Genomic DNA, 8,123 nt, shown 5'->3' with positions numbered 1-8,123 from the left:
GTTGTAACTTCTCCTTTTTCATTTCTAATTTTCTTAATTTGAGTCCTTTCCCTCTTTTTTTTGATGAGTCTGGCTAATGGTTAATCAGTTTTGTTTATCTTCTCAAAGAACCAGCTTTTAGTTTTATTGATCTTTGCTCTTGTTTTCTTTGTTTCTATTTCATTTATTTCTGCTCTGATCTTTATGATTTCTTTCCTTCTGCTAACTTTGGGTTTTGTTTGTTCTTCTTTCTCTAGTTCCTTTAGGTGTAAGGTTAGATTGTTTATTTGAGATTCTTCTTGTTTCTTGAGGTAGGCTTGTATAGACCACAGCTCTATGAGAATAGATATCAGTTACAAGAAAAAATTCTGTAAAAATTACAATCACATGGAGGCTAAACAATACACTACTTAATAACCAAGAGATCAATGAAGAAATCAAAGAGGAAATCAGAAAATGCCTAGAAAGGAATGACAATGAAAGCACGATGACCCGAAAGGTATAGGAGGCAGCAAAAGCAGTTCTCAGAGGGAAGTTTATAGGAATACAATCCTAACTCAAGAAACAAGAAACATCCTAAGTAAACAAGCTCACATTACACCTAAAGCAATTAAAGAAAGAAGAACAAAAAAAACCCAAAGTTAGCAGAAGAAAAGTAATTAAAATGATCAGATCAGTAATAAATGAAAAAGAAATGAAGGAAACAATAGCAAAGATCAGTAAAACTATAAGCTGGTTCTTTGAGAAGATAAGCAAAATTGATAAAGCATTAGCCAGACTCATCAGGAAAAAAGTAAGAAGACTCAAATCAATAGAACTAGAAATGAAAAAGGAGTAAAAACTGACACTGCAGAAATAAAAAGGATTATGAGAGAATAGCACAAGCAGGTATATGCCAGTAAAATGCACAACCTGGAAGAAAAGGACAAGTTCTTAGAAAAGCACAACCTTCCAAATCTGAACCAGGAAGAAATAGAAAATATAAACAAACCAATCACAAGCACTGAAATTTAGACTGTGATTAAGTATCTTCCAACAAACAAAAGCCCAGGACCAGATGTCTTCACTGGCGAATTCTATCAAACATTAGAGAAGAGGTTACAGCTATCCTTCTCAAAAGCTTCCAAAATATAGCAGAGGGAGGAACACTCCCAAACTCCTTCTATGATGCCACCATCACCCTGATACCAAAACCAGACAAAGATGTCACAAAGAAAGAAAACTACAGGTTAGTATCACTGATGAACATAGATGCAAACATCCTCAACAAAATACTAGCAAACACAATGCAACAGCACATTAAAAGGATCATACAGCATGATCAAGTGGGGTTTATTCCAGGAATGCAAGGATTCTTCAGTATACACAAATCAATCAAGGTGAAACACCATATTAACAAATTGAAGGATAAAAACCTTATGATCATTTCAATAGATGCAGAAAAATCTTTTGACAAAATTCAACACCCATTTATGATAAAAACCCTCCAGAAAGTAGACATAAAGGGAACTTACCTCAGCATAATAAAGGCCATATATAACAAACCCACAGCCAACAACATTCTCGATGGTGAAAAATTGAAACCATTCCCACTAAGATCAGGAACGAGAGAAGGTTGTCCACTCTCACCACTATTATTCAACATAGTTTTGAAAGTTTTAACCACAGCAATCAGAGAAGAAAAAGAAATAAAAGTAATCCAAATCAGAAGAAGAAACAAAGCTGTCACTCTTTGCAGATGACATGATTCTATACATAGAGAATCCTAAAGATGGTACCAGAAAACTACTAGAGCTCATGAATGAATTAGGTAAAGTAGCAGGACACAAAATTAATGCATAGAAATCTCTTGCATTCCTATACACTAATGATGAAAAATCTGAAAGATAAACTAAGGAAACTCTCCCATTTACCACTGCAACAAAAAGAGTAAAATACCTAGTAGTAAACCTACCTAAGGAGACCAAAGACCTGTATGCAGAAAACTATAAGACACTGATGAAAGAAATTAAAGGTGATACAAACAGATGGAAAGATATACCATGTTCTTGAATTGGAAGAATCAACATTGTGAAAATAACTATACTACCCAAAGCAATCTACAGATTCAGTGAAATCCCTATCAGACTGCTAAATGGCATTTTTACTAAATGGCATTTTTCACAGAAGTAGAACCAAAAATTTCACAATTTGTATGGAAACACAAAAGACCCCCAACAGCCAAAGCAATATTGAGAAAGAAATACGGAACTGGAGGAATAAAGCTCCCAGACTTCAGACTATACTACAAAGCTACAGTAATCAAGACAGTATCGTACTGACACAAAAACAGAAATATAGATCAATGGAACAGGGTAGAAAGCCCAGAGATAAATCCACACACATATGGTCACCTTATCTTTGATAAAGGAGGCAAGAATATACAATGGAGATGAGACAACCTCTTCAATAAGTGGTTGTGGGAAAAGTGAACAGCTACATGTAAAAGAATGAAATTAGAACACTCCCTAGCACCATACACAAAGCTAAACTCAAAATGGGTTAAAGACCTACATGTAGGGCCAGACATTAAAACTCTTGGTGGAAAACATAGGCAGAATATCTGTGAGATAAATCACAACAAGATCCTTTTTGACCCACCTCCTAGAGAAATGGAAATAAAAACAAAAATAAAGAAATGAGACCTAATGAAACTTAAAATCTTTTGCACAGCAAAGCAAACCATAAACAAGACGAAAAGACAACCCTCAGAATGGGAGAAAATATTTGCAAATGAAGCAACTGCCAAGGGATTAATCTCCAAAATTTACAAGCAACTCATGTAACTCAATATCAAGAAAACAAACAACCCAATTCATAAATGAGCAGAAGACCTAAATAGACATTTCTGCAAAGAAGATACACAGTTTTCCAACAAACACATGAAGGAATGCTCAACATCCCTAATCATTAGAAAGATGCAAATCAACACTATAATGAAGTATCACCTCACATCTGTCAGAATGGCCATCCTCAAAAAATCTACAAACAATAAATGCTGTAGACAGTGTGGAGAAAAGGGAACCGTCTTGCACTGTTTGTGGGAATGTAAATTGATACAGCCACTATGGAGAACAGTATGGAGCTTCCTTAAAATCTAAAAATAGAACTACCATACGACCCAGTGATCCCACTACTGGGCTTATACCCTGAGAAAACCATAATTTAAAAAGAGTCATGTACCACAATGTTCATTGCAGCTCTAACAGTAGCCAGGACATGGAAGCAACCTGTTTCCATGGAGAGATGAATGGATAAAGAAGATGTGGGACATATATACAATGGAATATTACTCAGCCATAAAAGGAAACGAAATTGAGTTTTTTGTAGTGAGGTGGATGGACCTAGAATCTGTCATACAGTGTGAATTAAGAAAGAGAAAAAGAAATACCGTTGCTAACATATATATATGGCATCTAAAAAAAAGTTCTGAGAACCTAGGGGCAGGACAGGAATAAAGACATAGATGTGGAGAGTGGACTTGAGGACATGGGGAGGTGGAGGGGTGGGCTGGGATGAGGTGAGAGTGTGGCATGGGCATATATACACTACCAAGTGTAGAATGGATGGCTGGTGGGAATCAACCACATAGAACAGGGAGATCAGCTTGGTGCTTTGTGACCATCTAAGTGGGTGGGATAGGGTGGGTGGGAGGCAGACGCAGGAGGGAGGAGTTATGAGGATATTTGTATATGTATAACTGATTCACTTTGTTGTAAAGCAGAAACTAACACACCATTGTAAAGCAATTATACTCCAATAAAGATGTTAAAAAATACTAATTTAAAGAAGATAGTAATAAAATACCATATGTTATATGATTGATTTTATATAGAATTTCTGTAATAACCCAATCCTTAGAGAAAGAAAGTAGATTAGCATTTGCCTATTGTGGTGGGGGGAAGGGGAAAGAGGGAATTGGGTAGTGAGTACTAAAGTGTATGGGGTTTCTTCTACGAATAGTAAAAATATTGCATAATTAATTGTGGTGATGGTTGTAGAACTTTGTGAATTGACTAAAAGCCACTGAATTGTACAGTTAAATATTTATATATGTGTGTGCATGCAAGTACTTCTGTTATGTTTTTTTCTTGGCTTCTTCCCTCAGATATTCTGATTTAGTAGGACCTAAGATGGGAGTCTGCATTTTAAACAAGGAACCAATTCGATTCTAATGCAGTTGGCCACAAAATATTATTTGAGAGACACTGTCTTAGGCAAGATTGTATTCCTTATTTTACTTTCTTCAAGAAATTTGTGATGAAGTACAGAGGATGCGTATCTTTATCCTAGGTATATGCTAATACCTTGCCCTCCTTTATACCATGGTTATATTTTGAGCTAAAATTTTCAGATCTGGGTAATGTTGACACATTTTCTTTGTATGACAGGCCATTGCTACTTTAGGCAGATTATGACAGTTGCAGTGGGGTACTCAGATGGCTTTATCTTCTCAGTTGAATTTTTTTTTGCATTTTTTTTCAAAAAGAGAATTGGTATTTCCCATAGTATTCCCTCTGCCATAGGTTTCAAAGTAATTGTAAAACCTCTTTCTCTACATTATCCTACTCTTCCTATTTCATGATATGCATCTCAAATGGTTGGTTGGCTTATCTAGTGAGATATTTGAAAGATAGCCTACATAGGCCAGTGTATGTCTACATGTGGTGGTAGATAACCTGTGTCTGAATCATCTAGAATGTTTGTTAAACTTCCGGAGTCCCAAGCTTCAGAGTCTCTGAATGTGGAGCCTAAGAATCTGGATGAATATTATGCATACTAAAGTTTGAGAACCACTGACTTAGGTAGTGATCTTTGTCTTTGAATTTTCTAATATACAACTTGAGAAGAGTTTTAAATTTCTTCTAATTTTTCTTATATTATTTATTATATTTGTTATTCCTGGGAAGGTTAGAATTTTGCTTCCACACTTGAAAGTCCTGGTTTTTTTGTTTCGACTTGATCTTTCTGTTTTAATAAAAAATGTACTTTGCACTGTCTAGCTATGCTTTTGGTCCTTCCCACTTCTTTGCCCTGATTTCCACACTGATTAATTTGGTCAGTATGTAATTCATCTTGTTCTATGGACAAAAATTCTATAGTGTGTGTGTGTGTGTGTGTGTGTTTGTGTACACTATTGTTGCTGCTAAATTTCTACTCATCTTTGGTTGTTCCTGGAAAGCCCTAAAACTATAGGGATAGCAATATTAGAATTGTAAGAATCTTTAATATCTGGTCTTTCATATACTATGTGCAAGTTATAGTAATACTGACTTGAACATATCTAAATTGCTATGAATTCTGACAATTCCCAGGAATCTGAAAAGGTATGGGACTTTTTATTGCATTAGTAAAGCAGTGACTAAGAGCTGTGATTTCAAAATAAGAATTGTAATAGACTGATTACAAAATGTACACTCTGAAAAGCTAAGCTTCATAATTATGGGCATACTATGTGCATTCTCTATCAAATGTTAAATATGAGAAAATTGCCCTGAAAGAGATGAAAAAGAGTTGACATAATTTTAACCAGTAGAGTATACTAATATAACTGTTTATTGCTCCTAACAATGGTATACTGTCCTTTAGTTGTTATATTTATTTGGATGCTATTTTTATTTATTGTTATTAAAATAATAATAATAATTTATGAAGTAATTCTATGAGTGAAGGGCTTTTATAATCACTTAACATATAGCATCTCATTTAATCATCAGAAATTCATTAATCATATCAATTTTCTAGACAAGGACGCCAAGCTTCAGAATGATTACATAACTTGACAAAGATTAATAGGTAGTAAGTGGCAGTGCAGACATCAGGCACCTGGTTTGCCTTAAAGAAAATCCTGTGCTGTTTTCTTTTTCCAGTTTTATTGAGATATAATTGACATACAGCACTGTAAAATTTTAAGGTGTGTAGTGTAATGATTTGACTTAAGTACATCATGAAGTGATTATCACAATAAGTTTGCTGAACATCCATCATCTCATACAGATACAAAATTTAAGAAATAGAAAAAATATTTTCCTTCTGATGAGAACTTTTAGGGTTTATTTTCTTGACATCTTTCATCTATAAAATACAGCATGTTAATTACATTTATCATGTTGTACGTTACATCCCTAGTACTTATTTATTCCATAACTGGAAGTTTGTACCTTTTGACTGCCTTCATCCAATTCCCTCTCCCCCAACCTCCCACCTCTGGTAACCGAAAGTGTAATCTCTTTTACCATGAGTTTCTTTGTTTGTTTATATGTTTTTGGAGTATAATAACCTATAACACTATGTTAGTTACTGGTACAACATAATTATTTGATATTTCTGTACATTTTAAAATGATCACCATGGTAAGTCAGTTAACATACGTCACCATACAAAGATAATGCATAAATACTGACTATATTCCTCACACTGTATTTTTCATACCCATGAAGTATTTATTTTGTAACTTGAAGCTTGCACCTCTTAAACTCCCTCACCTATTTCTCTTCCACCCCCATCCCTCCCCTCAGGCCATCTACTGTTATCTGTATCTATGACTCTTTCTAAATATTTTTTTACGTTTGTTTATTTGTTTTCTGGATTCCACATATAAGTGAAATCATGTAGTATTTTTTTTCTCTGTCTGACTTACTTCACTTATCATAATACCCTCTAGGTCCATTCATGTTGTTGCATATGTGAAGATTTCATCTTTTATGGCTGAGTAATATTCCATTGTGTGTGTATACATATATATACATCCCATCTTCTTTATTCATTCAATTATTGATGGGAACTTATGTTGCTTCCATATCTTGGCTATTGTATCAATACTTAAGCTGCAATGAACATAAGATTGCATATACCTCTTTTACTTAGTATTTCTGGTTTCTTAGGATAGTAACCAGGAGTGGAATTGCTGGATCATATGATAGGTCTACTTTTAGTTTTTTTGAGGAATCCTCATTGTTTTACACAGTGGCTGAACCAATTTAGATTCGCACCAACAGTGTACGAGGGTTCTCTTTTCTTGGCATCCTTGCCAACATTTGTTATTTGTAGACTTTTTGATGATAGCCATTCTGACAGGTGTGAGGTGATATCTCATTGTGGTTTTGACTTGCATTTCTCTAATAATTAAGAATGTTGAGCATCTTTTCATATGCCTCTTAGCCATCTGTGTGTGTCTTCTTGGGGAAATGTCTATTCAGATCCTCTGTCCATTTTTAATCAGGTTGTTTGTTCTTTTGATGTTGAGTTGTATGAGTCCTTTGTATATTTTGGATATTAACACCTTATCAGATACATTGTTTGCAAATATTTTCTCCCATTCAATAGATGGCCCTTTCATTTTGTTGATAGTTTCCTTCACTGTGTAAAAGATTTTTAGTTTGATGTATTCCCATTTGTTTATGTTTGCTTTTCTTTGTTTCTTTTGCTTGAGGAGACATATTAAAACACATATATTACTAAGACTGATGTGACTCAGTTTTCTGCTAGAAGTTTTGTGGTTTCAGATCTTAAATTTAAGCCTTTAATTCATTTTGAATTTATTTTTCTGCATGATGTTAGAGAGTGGTCCAGTTTGATTCTATTGCATGTAACTGTCCAGTCTTTCCAACACCAGTTATGAAAAAAGGCTGATTTTTCCCCACTGTATATTCTCACCTCCTTTGTCATAGATTAATTTCCCATTGGTTCTGGCGCTAGTGCCTGCTCGCTGGTGGGAAGATACGTGTCCTGGGGTCTCTGGCTGCAGGGCCCTGGGGTTCATGGAGTTGGTGTCAGCCCACTGGTGGGCAGGGTTGGGTAACAATGTCTGGCTGCAGTACCCCAGGATGTCCTGGGGCTAGTGTTAGTGCACTGGTTTTCAGAGCCAAGTTCTGGGCCCTCTGGTGGACAGGCTTGTACCAGGGAAGCTGTGGGCTCAGGGCATCTTAAGGGTAGCTGCTTGGCCTGAGGCATCCCAGTACTAGTGCCAACAGTCTGTTGGGTGGGGCTGGGTTGCAGCACTAATAAGCTAGAGTGAGGATACCAAAATGAAGCTTGTCAGCACCAGTCTTCTCCTGGTATGAGGTCTCCAAACGGCTGCTGCCATTGTCCATGTCCCTAGGGTG

At 35.6% G+C, this 8,123-nt stretch overlaps 1 protein-coding gene across 3 annotated transcripts in view; it reads left to right on the top strand.

Moving 5' to 3' along the window:
* The window catches only part of OPHN1 (oligophrenin 1), a 582,946-nt gene that overhangs the window by 384,573 nt on the left and 190,250 nt on the right, over positions 1-8,123 (top strand). The gene's annotated exons all lie outside the window — the stretch shown is intronic.

Source organism: Aethalodelphis obliquidens, unplaced genomic scaffold (assembly GCF_003676395.1).
Source record: "Aethalodelphis obliquidens isolate GAN/ISIS:26980383/991018 unplaced genomic scaffold, ASM367639v1 scaffold85, whole genome shotgun sequence".
Taxonomy (NCBI): domain Eukaryota; kingdom Metazoa; phylum Chordata; class Mammalia; order Artiodactyla; family Delphinidae; genus Aethalodelphis; species Aethalodelphis obliquidens.
This window is presented reverse-complemented; position numbering and strand designations above follow the sequence as displayed.